This window comes from Humulus lupulus, chromosome 2, assembly GCF_963169125.1.
Source record: "Humulus lupulus chromosome 2, drHumLupu1.1, whole genome shotgun sequence".
Lineage (NCBI taxonomy): Eukaryota > Viridiplantae > Streptophyta > Magnoliopsida > Rosales > Cannabaceae > Humulus > Humulus lupulus.
The window spans coordinates 175,280,281-175,293,037 of NC_084794.1; the positions used below are offsets into that span (position 1 = coordinate 175,280,281).

The 12,757-nt window shown below is 36.5% G+C and overlaps 1 long non-coding RNA gene across 1 annotated transcript; it reads left to right on the forward strand.

The window, feature by feature from the left end:
• Nucleotides 1-10,180: 10,180 nt before the first annotated feature.
• Nucleotides 10,181-11,867, forward strand: LOC133818738 (uncharacterized). The gene is made up of 2 exons (XR_009886085.1): nucleotides 10,181-10,814; nucleotides 10,976-11,867. It is a non-coding gene; the product is annotated as an uncharacterized LOC133818738 (long non-coding RNA).
• Nucleotides 11,868-12,757: the final 890 nt, after the last annotated feature.

The following is a 12,757-nucleotide window of genomic DNA, read 5'->3' on the forward strand; positions in this document are numbered from 1 at the left end:
TTCTTAGCAAAGATCTGAGAAGCTCCTATTAGAAAATGTCAGTTTTTTTTCCTGTTTATTTACAATTTTTCTTGCAAAACATTTTCTTGGTTTAGCAGGTTTATGGTTATGGTTAATGAGGAAATCTCACGTACTTGGAATTACCTGTCTAAAAGCGTTAAAAGCTATTAGGTCGATCCTTTCTGTTCTTGACTGAACTTGTCCTCTAATATTGGAGAATTCAAGAAACTCGAAAGCTCTCAACATTTCTCATACTTGAACTGGTATGAGAAAAATTTTAATCCATATAAAACCATTTCACTAATTTCATTGAAGTTGTTAGAGAAGTGTGGCAATATGTGAACAAATCTAGAAACAAGATAGCATATGATGTGACAAAATAAAAGTACAAAATAACTATAACAGTGTAGTTATCTACTTGAACATGTGAGCCAGTTGGCAGCAAAATACCATATAACACGTTGCAAAATAACAAAATTTGAAGAATAACCAAATTACGTTTTGCGCATAACACAATAGTCTTAAAACAGTTGCATATTTTATCCGGGTGTTTGAGAATCGCCAACGCAATTTCTCTCGCAAGATAAAATGACTCAACAACTAAGTATCTTATTGTTGCTCCCAGTGAATTGAACAATGTCCAAACTCTATCACCAAGCAAATATTAATTTGACCACCAAAGATAGATAGTGCACCAACAAAGATAGATAGTGCACCAAAAGTTAAACTGCACGCAAGAACTAAATGTTGACTAGTTTTTTCGTCCACTTATGCAGAGTAATAAATGAAGAGTAACTGGTACGAAAATTTCTAAGTGGAATATTTTTTAATGAGAAAATAACCAGAGACAGATAAATAAGGCATTAATAAATATAAGAGACTCGAATTTATAGTGGTTTGATCCGAAAAGATGACCTACATCCACTTTAGACAATTATATTGATGGAGGATTTGTAAACACTTAAGAACAATTACACTTTAATTAATTTATGTTTTTGAGGTAGCTAGAATTACAAGAGAATAAATGCTCTCTCACAACAATAAATTTTTCTGGACCTTTTTTATGGTTTACAAAGGAGTATTATTGTAACGCCTTACTAAATCAGGATAGTTATACTGAGTGTTTAAAATTGTGTTGGACTCGTTAAGCGAGTTATTTGGATTAAAACATGTAGTTAGGGTTAATTAAAAATTTGGTATAAAGTTTTTTTTTGGTCAAACGATTGCTGCTTTTCATTAAAGGATTTGGTATATACACAGTATCCCAAAAAAAGTTTATAATTGATACAAGGGAAAATAAACAAAGTACATGACAACCGTCCTAAGCGACAAAACTACTAAACCCTAGCTCTCGAAAAGAAGTCTCGACCGTGGCGGTCGAGCAGACTGCCTGTAACGACCCAAATTTACTAATAAGGCTTAAGGGCCTTGATTAGGGTGCCGGGAGGGCATAACTGGATTATATGTGATTTAATGATTAAACGCATATTATATGACTATTTGAATATCTGTGATGCATGACTATGTGTACTAGTATGCTTGTAGGCCCTGATTAGGTTAGAAGGGCATAATTGTAATTTTGGCCCGTTGAGGGCATAACTGTATATATATATGTGATAAACTATCGATACCATATTATTATGTGGATATATTTGTAATATGTGACTCGAGACAATCCTAGTGAGCGGTTTAGTGAAAAAGTCACGGCAGGAATTTATACCCGGCTCAGGGCGAGCCTGGGGGTATTTCTGGGAATTTAGAGAATATATTGGAGTTTATTTTGACATTGAGGAATATAATTGGTGATTAGTTAGGTGTCGGGAAGTAAGTGGTAAATATTAGAGACACTCGAGGAATTAGCGGGAATTGGGGAAATAACCAAAATGCCCCTAGGTGGATTAGAAGGCTTAGGAATTATGGGACGGTATTGTGGTCATTTGGCTTATAAAGGATAAGTGTTATTAGGCTTAATGTCTTAGTGGAATATGTAGAAAGAGCTAGAAGTCTAAAGGAAAGAAAAGAAAAGGGAAAAAAAAAGGAAATTGGAAGCCTGTTTTTCTCTCTCTCGGCTTAAGCTTTTCTTCACCATTTCTTGAGGTCTTTTGGGGAAGAAACTCAGGGAGAGTCAGAGCAGAAGCTTGAGGCTAGGGCCCTTGGTCTGGTTTCAGGAATTGATAGGGGATACTCATCTTTTGAGGTAAGGTTCAAGGTAGTTTTCAGTTTCTAGTTTTTGGTATTGTCGTGGATTTTGAGCTGAGTTATGATGGGGAATTCTAGGGAAATTGAAGCTGAGCTTAGAGGAGGTGAAGCCCAAGCTAGTGAGGAGGATAACCTAGGCTAAGCTCATCCAAAAAAGGTAAGGAATTCTAGTTCAAGTTCTGTGGTTTATGTTGTTGTTTTTGTTGAGTTTCTGAGCTTTAGGTTCAGCTATGGTGAATTCTTTGATTAGGGGTGCATGTGATTGAGTTATGTGTGGTTGGGATGTGTTGGGATGAGTGGAGGATGTTGGTAGGCTTGTTTTTATGTTTGGTTGAAGTTTGGAAGAGTTTTGGTAAGGTTTGGCTCGGGAAAAATTGAAGGAGGAAAATGCAGGGTTTGCTGTGCTGTGACTAACGCTAGTCACTGGGCGCTTTAGCATTAGGCCATGTGTTCTGGGGCGTTTTAGGCTCTGTTTGTAGCGCTGTAGCGCTACCCTATTTCCAGAAGGGGTTTTTGGGTTATTTTCAAGGGTTTTTGCCCGAGGGTCTGGGGTTTGATTCCACCACCCCGTTTGGTGGAATTAGGGCTTCCCGAGGCTAGGATTTTGAACTTGAGGTTTGGTGATGATTCTGATCTATGGTTGTGACTAGATGTGCCCTAGGGCTTAAGAGATATCGTGCTTGAGGATCAAATTGAACAAAGCTCGCGAATCCAAAGGTAAGAAAACTGCACCCGGTTATGTGTTTGTAATGGGACTAAGAGCTCCCTATATCTGTATGATGCCATAGATGGTATTATGCCATGGGAGATGTGATAAACGGCCTAAGGGTGCCGTAAATTATACTTGCGCACAGGGTGCGGCTCGGCCACTGGTAGCCGATGACGGCTTAATATTCACTAAGCTCGGTTTAAGCAAGTCGGAGTCAGTGGGATAAATAGAGGGTGCGGCTTAAGGGCGTTAACCCTAGTTATCATATGTGGATTGATTATTGATATGGAATGATATACTTGGTATGTTGAATACTTGATTAACATGAATGCTTAGACTGTTGAGTACATGCTTATGCGGTATGAGTTATCTGATTGTCTGTTGAATAATTGCGCTCTGTTATTGTGTTTTCTTGCTGGGCCTTGGCTCACGGGTGCTACGTGGTGCAGGTAAAGGCAAAGGCAAGTTGGACCAAACCTGTGATGGAGAGTGGCTGAATGTACATAGTCAGTTGTTCGGCCGCCACGACCGAGAAGTGGAACAGGACGGGATATGCTTAACTGTCCGTTTTTCCTTAGAATGGCTAATCACTGTAATTAAATCTTGAATCTTTTGTAAACAATCTTTAACTTATTACTTTTGGGATCCCATGTAAAAAGAAAATTGTTTATTTATAAGAAATGCAGCTTTTGAGACCAAAATCTTTTAACCCTAGTTCAACTGTAGTTTCAGTAACACGTTTTGAGTTAAACGATTTGATTAGCAAGTCTTGCACCTTTATAAACACACAGTGTAACGGTCCTGGCTATCCAGGGTGTTACACTGCCTATGTACACGCCGCCCTCGAAGCTCTCAAACTCATTATTGGTCCAGCTTCCCCTTGCCCTTACCTCCACCACGTAGCACCCATGAACCAAGGCCCCAGCAAGAAAACTCAATCAAGCATACAGACAATCAACATATTACAATTATAAATAGCCTGATTAATAATTATAAACAATGCTCAACAATAATCAATTTATTTATGCGACCACAAGGCCACCCAAGTCCGTACTGCACTTGCTTCATTCAGACAGATGTAGAGCTGGACAAGCGTAACTCACGCTCCAGTCTCTTTTCAAGCAGCCATAGGGTCGTACCAGTGCGTACCACACTTCTGGGTATAAACAGATATACATTACATACATAACTCAACTATGTAATCACAGTTATTTACACTCAAACAAACATTTCAAACACAGTGCTATAGCCAGTTTAATCACAGGGGCTCAAACCCTAATTTCAACAAGAGTGCAGTTTTCTTACCTCGAGTTCCGTGCGAATGACGATACGACCTCAAGTACGATCCTAATCTCGAGCCTTGCAGAAATCTAGTCACAACATAAACATATTCCTATTAGAGATTGAATGCAAATCTCAAGCTTCACCCTAGACCCTATTCTTACGATTACTACTCTTGGTTAACGGGACGTTGGAAACGTCCCCCGAGCCCCTAAGTGGGCCCTCAAAATGGATTCCTGAGACCCTAAGCCTTACTCCCAAAATTAAAAAAAAACACACACATTCGGGGCACCTAGTGCGGTCCCACCCACACAAACTTTGGGTTTTTGGGGTACTGGCGCAGTCGCGCCTTGCCTAGTGCAGTCACCCCTTAAACCTCGAAATCCCAAATCAAATCCCAATTCCTAAGGTCCTTGGACCCTAGCGCGGTTGCGCCATGACCTAGCGTGGTCGTGCTAGCTACCAGAAGCCCAAAAATACCCAGAAATCCTAGTGTTCTTCCCCAATTGTTAAGTTACGATTTCCCCTGCGTTTACAGACTCAGATACTTGACCTAAACGAGTTTTCTAGCATGTTCTTAACACCAAATATAACCACCAATCATTTCTACAACCTCAAGACATTATCAAAGCATCATTAACACACCAAAAACACCAAGATATCAAGATTTGCAAATTTGAGCTTTGAACTCAAGCTCACCCTCTTCAAATCCGAGAATTCAACATCAAATTTATAATAGCTTAGGGCGGGAGGGGTTACATAATCATTTCTAAGCCTATAACCAACCTAAACTCAATCAAAAACACAAATCAACCCACTTCAAATATAAGAATTAATCAAAACTCAAAAACATCAAGAACATCAAGAACATGATGAACACCTAGAGAAACCTCAGAAATTCTTACCTCAGCTTTACAAATTCGAAAATCCCAGCTGGATCCTAGCTTTGGCAGCTCCCAAGGCTTCTCACCGCTGCTCAATACCTCCTCCAATCCCCACCCAATTCCCTCTCAAGGTCAAGACTTTCCCTAGCACTTCAAGAGAAAACCAAGGGAAAGGAAAAGAAACATGCAAGTGTTTTCCCAAGTGCTGCTGCCCATTACAATAGTGCATAGGTCAAATGACCATAATACCCTCACTTTATAATCCTATTCAAAGCATCCCCCAAGGGCAAATTAGTCATTTCGCCACTAATCTCACTAAACCTCAATTAACACCCTAAATTCCCAATTAATCTTCCAATCTTCCAAATATTAATATTTCCCCCAATAATGTTCCAATAATTTCGAGCTTATGCAAAATTACCAAAATACCCCTTGGCTCACCCCGAGTCGGGTATAAATCATCGTTGTGACTTTTATGCCAAATTGCTCATAAGGATCGACTTAAGCCAGATATTAAAAATATATTCACATAATAATGTGGTCTCAATCACATAACACATATAATTACAATTATACTCTCAACGGGTCAAAATTATGAAAATGCTCTTTTTAACGAAAATGAGCCCACAAGCATATTTAACATACATAGACATGCATAAGCAGTCATATCATAATATTACTCATATATTTTACATAATCACCCATATATTCAATTAAATTCACATATAAATCCAATTATGCCCTCTCGACACGCTAATCAAGGCACTAAGCCTTATTAGCAAATTTGGGAAGTTACAATTATTATGGAGGAGATGGGTGGACCTGACAATGGCACTCTGTTTCCTGATCAGGCTGATTCTTGTGAGATATAGGGTTGTTTTAGGCTTCTGTGCTTCTCCAGAAATGGCTATCCAACTGGATGTTGTGATACATTGTCCATTGTTTATTTTTGGCTAAGTGTACTGAAATGGGTGACCCCCTTGAGATCTCAAGGTGGCGGCGATCCTCATATAACAAGCTTCAAATTTGCGAGGGCCATCTTGAACGAGGTGGGTGAGGATGGTTGTGGAGTGAAGTCCTCCTTTTCGAATTGGGTGAGGTGCCTCGCTAAGGCTAACTTGACGAGGTGACTTATTGAGGTGAACTGGGCAAGGTGCCTCACTAAGGTGAAGTGAGCGAGGTGCCTCACTGGGATGAGGTGCCTTGCTTAAGCGAAATGGATGAGGTTAGCTGAGTTGGCCAAAATGAAACTTGAGGGGAAATTGACAAGGGCCACCGATGAAGCCCATTCAACCAAGGACAAACTCGAGGGGGAGTTGAAAATGCTCGCAAGGATGTCACGACTTGGAAAGCACAAGCTGATGTCGTCAAGGAACTTCATTGTGTGGACATCTCCAAGTTCCAAGTTGAGATTGCAGTCACAAGGAAAAGAAGCACTGATGACAACATTGACATGTTATTCGCCATCTGGAAAGCCAATCGAAGCTTTGACTTGAGTTTCTTGTGCAAGGAGGTGTTGGGGATTTATTCCCTAATTAAAACTCAATTTCTTTGTAATCTCATTTTTATTATCAATAAAAGAATAGAAATCATTTTTGACTAAGTCAATCACTTTGCTCACATGTTTTATTTTCATGATTATTTGTTTAATATAAACTTCTATTAAATCTCGATCATATAGCTAATCATATTTATATTAACATAATCACAGTGGAATATAAATATGATTATATGTTCAAAAATAAGTTAGTCTTAAGATTAGTCAGTGCACAAGATTTACAATGACTTGCCAATCTATGATATGGTCTACTTACACATTGTAGTGTTATGTTCTTTCTAGAACATTAGCAAAGTAGATAAGATCGGATGTATTTGTTACATCGGACTGGACCGATATTGACTTTAGATAGAAAAGTAAATGTACCGTCATTATCTAATATAGTCATATCATAAAGTTGACCATATGTCAATTCAATCTCAATTCTGAGTGGTTAGTGTTCTAACTGATTGTATTATTCAAGTCATTTGATTTGTTCGTTACCAGCTTACCCTATGGACTAGCCCATACTTACATCTTGGGGATTTGGTAGTATAATTGAGTGGGAGTGTTAATCATAGATATGAACATCTATAGCTTCTAGCAAGAATTGAAATGATGATCACCTTATAGCTTGGTTCAACGAGTTAAATGATTGAGTACTCAATTCTGTGATTAAAGTTCATGAAAATATCATTTACAAGGAGCTTAGTAGTATTTAAGGAGAAATTACAATGAGGGGTAAAACAGTAATTTGTACCTAACTCAGTTGTAGATCATCTATAGAGGATTGAATGAAAAATTCTGGTTGTAACCATAGATAACGTATTTACTTTAAGTGTAAAGTATTCTATGAGTTCAAGAGTATAATTCCGAGTCTTTAGTGGAGTCACGAGGAATTAACAAGGTAGTGAAATTATTTGATAATAATTTTACGGTAACTTATTCTAGCTTGAATTCATGAGTCCATGGTCCCCACAATGCCTTTGATAAAATCCTCTAGATAGTCTTGATTAATTGATTTAATTATCAATTAAGATTGTCAAGATTGTTTTGTGTCAATTTTTGACAGTTTTACTAAGATGTGGAATTTAGAGAAGAAAAGAGAAATTTGGACAAATTGATGTCAAATTGATAAATATTATTAAATCAATATTTAAATTATAATTAGTTTATTTGAATAAATGATTTAATTAATTAATTAATTATTATTTAAATATATTTATAATTATATATATAAAATTTTAATAAAACTTTGAAGATTTCGTAATATACGAAATCAATGTATATAATATAATATATATTATATTTATTTAATTAATTAATAAGGGTTTTATATTAATTATTTAATTAAATTTAATTAACCCCAAAGTGTTGCTATAGATCGATACTTAAGTTTAAGGTTTTGTAATCTGAAAGTAGTGAAGTGAAAAAAGCAAAAACATAAACTCAAGAGACCTATTGTAGCCGCTCATATCCTTTCTCTTCTTCTCTATAATTTTCTCATCTCATGTGTTGAGAATTGCCCACTCTAGTCTAAGTAATCAAAGAAAATTGTGGAAGACAATGTAGTTTGAAGATCCAGTTCACTCTCTTGTCATTACTTTGCGACAGAAAGGAACAAGGGTTAGAGAAAGTGAATAAAGGAGTCTCAATATCTGGGGCGTAAAAGTAAGATTCTTAAACTCTGTTATTTGATTTACTTAATGAAATTTATTAGAAACATGTTTCTAGGTTGTTTTATATATTAATTTGTGTAATTTATGAAACATAAATGAAAATATTTATGATCCTGTAAAATGTATTTCCAACAGGAGGGGGTTGCCCAGGTGAACGCCGATTGTGAGGGTCGCTTGGCCGATGGGGAAGTGTGAGGATGGAGGAGGGGCTTCTAAGAATACGATCATTGAGGCAATTGATGAGGACATCGTGGGCGATGGTGCAACTAATAGGGGAACAGTTCCCGTCCCCTGTTCTGAGGTTGGCGACTTAGTCCCATTGGTGTTAGATGATGTCACGGACCTCCTCGCCAACCATTCTTCAAACTCAACAACTGATCCTTCGACATCCACCCTAGCTGCTTGATTTCCACTTAGGTGATTTTATTTTATGTATTGTTGTGTATTCTAGCCTTTTTTTCATAAACATTGGTCGTACTTTTGGTATCTATTTTGTATACCTCCTTGTAAAGGTTAGGTTTTTTTATTTTGCTACTCGAAACTCATATATGTATTGGTGAGCACGTCACTTATTCCACACGACTTGGTTATTTTTGCAAGTGCTTCCTTATTTATGATCACGTCACATGCTTCACACAACTTAGTCATTTTTTGTGATCATGTCTTTTGTTTTGCGCTCAAGGGTCCTCACCCACGAGAGAACTTGCCCAAGATGAGCCCTATACATGAGGGCTTCACTATCAAGAAGGCCATGGGGGCCTTGCCCATGGGGGTCTCGACCACATAGCTGGTTTCTCATGACTTAGCCAAAAATTTAAAATTTTGTCTATTATATTCTCAAGTGCTATTCCGTGCGTATGCTTATTACCTTATATGACTCCCCCCCCGCCCCCCCAAAGTGACTAGGTGGCTGAGGGTACCTGGTCACTTGATGTGATGACTAACCCTTATATTGGCAAGGATGCCTAGCGAGCATCCTCTATCAGTTGTGATGGCTCATATTAGTTGAAGATAAGCCATTGGGTTTATCCTTTCACCTTTTATGGCTCTTATTTGTATACAACAATACCTTAGGTCCAGTCGCAACCCCTTGGGGCGTTGTTATAGATGTTGTCACTTTTCAATTATCAAATGGGATAGTAGTATTTGAAGTATATAGATGTGGAGAAGTTACGATAGTCTTGAGGATGTCTCTTCTCGTTCTCATTATTTTAGCCTAGCGATACTTACATGAAAGTCACTTAAAAGTGACACGAAACTCAAAAAACAATATTAAGAGCGATTGTAATATCCCGCAAATTCTACCCTCAGAATTTTAAGGGAAAAATAATACTTAATTAAAAAGGGATTTAATTGGAAAATTATGAAAATTAAATCAATATTGATTTAATTATATATTGGGATAATAAACGGATTTTTATGTCCCAAATTATATTTTATTCTTTGGAATGATTAATAAATGATGTTAAATTTAGAAATGAAAAATAGTTTGAATTTAAAGAGTTTTGTTTTTTAATTTGAATTATTATTATTTATTGGGAAATAAATAATAAGAAATCTTTAAATTGATAAATGTGTATCATCAATGTTTGAAGATTTACATTTTAAATTATGAGATTTAAAATAAAATAAATTTTGATTACTCAATTATTATGGTATTTATGGAAATAATGTAATTTTTTTTCATTTCAATAAAAATAGAATTTTATTAAGTAATTGTGATAAATTGGTGTAAAATGTCATCTAATTATATTTTGGGATTAAAAGTGTTTATTTTAGCAATTAAGAGTTAAATTAATAAAAGAATTAATTGATAAAATAGATAATAATTAAATAAATAAGTTATATATTAAAATCAGATTTTAAATAAAAAGAAAAACCCTAATGTTTAACATAATAGCTCTCTTTCTCTCTGTTTTAGGATTCCCTCTCTCTCCCCCGTTTCTCTTTTTTTCTCTCACGCCAGTCGTCTTTTCGAGCTCCGACGACCACCTTGTCAACCTCCGATTGGTACACGAGCTGACCAAAAGATCAGAGTCCACCGAACGATCGGTCACGTGGGCCATCAGACCTCACTCGCCGATTAAGCCTCCCAAACACTTGCTTGAAGTTCCAATGTCAATTTTGGTTTTAGCTTCGATCCGACCACCTCGAGCCTCTGTTGGCCAAGCGACCACCACCATCATGTTCCTTACATCATAGGCTTCAAAACCCACCAAAGGATCAGACTCAATGGTCATCAGAGTTTGAAGTTGACGTTCGCTGGAATCCATGGAGATTTCAGAACTTTCAAGCTTAGATCCAAGCCATTCCAAGCTAAACCACCACCACCATGATATTTCCCATGGCTTGGGCTTCAAAACCTATTAGTTAGTTTCCCAAACCATTACCGTTGAGTGGTGGCGCTGCTGCCGTTGCCGGAGCTCCACCGTGAGTTATGGTCGGCAACTACCTCAGGGGCTTTAAAGCCTCTTTTCGAGTTCCACAAAAGAACGCTCAACTCATGTCGAGTCCCGAACGTGTTGGTATAATTTCTAACCCCGATTTCAATTGTTTTGGGTTTTAGAAATTAATTCCGATTTAGGAAATTAAATGCAATCATGTATGTTGATAGTATGTTATGAGTTAGTTAGCCTACTGTGATTTTATTGGACTGCTCTGGGACTGTTATATGCCTTATTTGCAGGTTTTAAAAAGTTGGGGATGTCCGATTTGTAGTCGTTGTGCTGCCCTTTTTCTAGAAATTTACGGACTCGTGTCGAGTTAATTTTTATAAAAATCGATATCAAAGGGTAAATTGTGATTTTTGAAATCCCTAGTGAAAATTTAAAGCTAAGTCATAATCTTTACAAAATGAAATTTGTTAATTAAGAGTCATAATCCCAAAAGCTGGGCTCGTCAGTTGTAAGCTCGAAGAATGCATGGTCGTCAGTTGATCCTTCAGTCAAACTGCTCTGCTGTAATTACCGACCTTAAAAAGCTCGAGGGTGTGTAGCCTCGAATATGTTCTAAGCTCGCACGGCATGACACTTAAATATATTTTTTACCAATTGCCTTCAGGCGAGATAGCTTGAACTCAGGAAGTACAAGCTCAGATGTAGTAGCTTCGTTGGCATCTACATGTCCCGAGCATAGCACGAAGTTGGGTGGCAAGCTCATGAATGACTCATGGTCTTGACAGAGTCAATGCTAATGGCCGATCTCGAAGATTTGATGATTTATCTGAAATAGCCCATTACGTGTGAATGTGTTTATTATTTTTTAATCCCTTAATTTAAGGGATATCATTTAATCTGTTATTCGTTCCATGGGACATTTCCATGTATATAGGAGATAATGCATTTAATATCATTATTTCAATTGATATACAAAATATCTTCCTGAAACATGTGGGAATGAACTTTGTAACCTTCTCTATAAATAGAGAAGGAATCACTACTTGTAGGGGATGGATTCTTGATTTCTTGAGAAAATAGTTTTGGAGAATTCATCTTTGAAGAATTTCCAGAAAACTCTAAGCCTTAATAACATAGACTCGTGGACTGGCAGAATTAACTGTTGAACCACGTAAAAATCTTCTTTTCGTCCTCTTTAAATTCATTTGCTCTATTTTCTATTTGTTTAATTGCTCTACTATTTAAGTTGACGAAAAACGGCGTCAACAGCAGTAAATAAGGGTTGAACCCACGAGGACTATGATCAAATTATTATTCAAAATAATACTAGACGGAAATTAAAAAGGGGTTTTAGTTTTAATAGCTAAAAACATAAAATGAAATAAATATCAACGATTAAATAACTAAGAATATAACGATATTAAAGAAATAGTCAAGAATTACTCTCCACCTTCAACAATTAATCTATCAACAATGATGAATAATATTCTTTATTCTCAATTAAACTATTAACCCCGCAGATAACACTTAAGCAGTCAATTATCCCAGTTTCCCTAATATAGTTAATTAAAGTTAATCGCTCTTAATTAACCTTTTTTACCCAGCAATAAACTCATTAAGCATGCGATCTTTTTAACCTAGTAAAAGCATTACACTTTGTGGAAACAGGTTAATCTAGGCAACAAATTCATTAAGCATGCAATTCATTTAACCTAGGTTATATTTTTCATCACAATCAAAATACTTCTCACAATACTCTAATTGCAATTTATCACTCTACTTAGAATCCTAAACTATTAGGTGAATAGAAATCCTAAGATGATAGTAGAACAATGCAAAACCCTAATTAGTGACCATCTAAACAAGATTTTACAAGGTCCATGACATTAAAATAGAAAAATAGAAGCAATTTAATATAAAGAATAAAAGGAATAAAATTCAGTAATGCATTAAAGATCTCATATCTAGGGTTTTGAAATAACCCTCAACTATAAAGAAAACTACTCCATAATCATATTCATATTCATATTCATAAACATAAATATTCAATGAAAATAAAAGAGTTTTGAGAA